General features: G+C 51.8%; 1 long non-coding RNA gene across 1 annotated transcript; it reads right to left on the reverse strand.

The window, feature by feature from the left end:
* Positions 1-1,489: 1,489 nt before the first annotated feature.
* Positions 1,490-2,398, reverse strand: LOC113204429 (uncharacterized). The gene is made up of 5 exons (XR_003303295.2): positions 2,344-2,398; positions 2,119-2,264; positions 1,981-2,041; positions 1,767-1,900; positions 1,490-1,691 (listed from the first exon to the last, which is right to left on the reverse strand). It is a non-coding gene; the product is annotated as an uncharacterized LOC113204429 (long non-coding RNA).

A 2,398-nucleotide genomic window follows, 5' to 3' on the forward strand; every position in this document is an offset into this window, starting at 1 on the left:
TGTGGATGAACGAGTCCGGATACTGAACTTTGACGGTACATACTCATGACCATCTTCGCGGCGCAGTTCGCCGGCACCACAGAGGCCCTCTCGCCCGAGGCGCGAGGCGGCCGCTTGTCGGATCCCTGTAGAGTATGGTGCGGCGACGGCCGCGGCAGACCGGGGTCCAGGATGTCGCCGAGGCCGAGCTCGACCACGGGGATCAGAGGTCCGGCGAGCTCCTGGAGGACTCGGCGGGGCGCCGAGGTCCTGCGCCTGGCGCGCGAGGCCTACCGCAGCCGGCAGATAGCCTCGCCGACCTAGACGGGCGCCGTGCCGTTCGTCCTCGGCCACGCTCTCTCCCGTTCGAACCAAGGCTCCAAGCTCCAACCAGCCCCTGTCGGTAGGCACCCCGTCCCCGTCCAGGGCGCAGCAGCCACACATCGACCACAAACACGGGTGTAGCGGCTAGCGTAGAGGATGCAGGGCGGGGTGGGCATGCCCGTGGAGGAGCAGTGTGACTCGCCGTCGTTCTGGCTGCCGGCTCGAGCGAGGTGCCGGCGCCAGGACACCCGAGTACGGTCCGCGGGGTGCTCTGCTAGGGGCGGGACGGTCGCCGGTTACGATGACGATGGTCGACTCACAGGTAAACTCGGTGCAGACGTCTACGGAGGACTGCGCAGTGCTGGCGCTTGGGACTACCTGTGGCCTGTGGGTAGGCCACCCCGCCCATCTTGTGTGTATGATTGGGCTGCCTACCCATCTGCTCGCAATGTGCTGTGATTCAGACGGGCATCCCTTGCCGGCGCGGGGCGCGGGAGGATTTGGGAGAAAGGGGGGGGGGATGCCGCACCGCATCCACGGATGCTATGTCTTCGGGCGGGGAAGTCCCGTAGCATCTACCGATACTATGCGCTGCTAGCGAAACTAGTCAATTGTAAAGGCCGATTTTCCTACCAACGGTTGGTTGGTAAATTTGACGACCAACTCTCTGGTGGGAAATCCTGCCGTTGGTGGGAGTTAAGTAGTTGGTGGTTTTTATGCTCCCTGTGAGTATTCCCACCAACTCATTTGGCGGTTTTCGCCGCCCCGGCGGGAGGGGAATCTGCAGCACTTGGTGGTTTTCACCGCCCCCCGGGGGTAGGATATGTGCACTACTTGAAGGGAATTCCTACGGACAATCAATGGGTTTCCCACGTGTACGCTGGGGAATTACTCGGTGCTTTGAATGGGAACCCATCCATATACCGAGGGAAGTCCGTCGCGTTTAGGCATGACTTCTGCCGTATTTTCAATGGCTTTCCATTGTCGTGTGACGGGAAATCACTCGCCTTTAGGAGTGCCGATCCGATACTGCCGACCGCGCGGGCTGCGCTGAGCGCCTGGCAAGTGTGAGGTTAAGAGGCCCCTCTGTACCTCTCACTTGACGGGCGTTAAGCGCAGACCTCGCGTGGCTTGTATCGGCCGGTCACACAAGGTGATGAATAATCAATTAGTTAAACAAGTCAAGTTAAAATTACACTGCTGTTTTAATACAAACCAAAAATAAATAACAGAAGCCGCCAAATTGTTGAAGCATTGCAAAGATCATAAAACCAACATCGAATTCGCAGGTCAAAATATTCAAGAATCACCTACAAGAAAACAGGAACTATGAAATATAAATATCTCTCTTGCTGGCTGGTGATTGAAGGAATTAATGGTGATTGTCCCTGCAAAGACAGAATTTGTGATTAAAGAAACTCAGATTGAATTTATGTTGATGAAATGAAATATGAGGTACTTACATTGCGACTTTGCTGCTACAAATATATTCCTTGTCTTATTTAGCCTCACTGCGTAGAGATTACCGCAGTCTTGTTGCAGCGAACTTGCTCTATTCAGTGAACATTACTCTCACAGCAGATGTGGCTGTAGATACCTGATTTAATAGAAGTAAAAGAATTAATACTTTTGAGAAGAAATGCATGCAGAGCAAAACTGATGTGAAATGTTTAATACCTGTATTGAAGTAGTTTGAGCAGTCCGCCTTAATTTGGTGAGATTCCACACTGGGTTGTCCCTGAATCAGTAATAATTTAAAATATGAAAATATTTCTTTGAGTAGTTAAACAGAACCTGAAAGAATTCATTGGTTACCTTATTTGTAGAGCAGCAGCAGAATAGAAATTAGGCCTACTACGAAATAGCAAGTGCTGACAATGCACATCAATCCAAAAAATCCACAGCAGGTGATATAAAGTTTTCTTGTTTGCTCTGAAGTGCGAAGAACAGCACACTCGTATCTGCATTGACAAGAAAGAGATGTAATACACAAGTAAGGCAGTCTTGAAGAAAACACACAATAATTCTATAAGTACCCACCAAGAGAGGGAGGTTAGGAGGCTAGGCGGCGTTACATACTGAAAATGCTTGCTGC

This window comes from Frankliniella occidentalis, unplaced genomic scaffold (genome assembly GCF_000697945.3).
Source record: "Frankliniella occidentalis isolate FOCC.00 unplaced genomic scaffold, Focc_3.1 Scaffold292, whole genome shotgun sequence".
In the NCBI taxonomy this organism is placed as follows: Eukaryota; Metazoa; Arthropoda; class Insecta; order Thysanoptera; family Thripidae; genus Frankliniella; species Frankliniella occidentalis.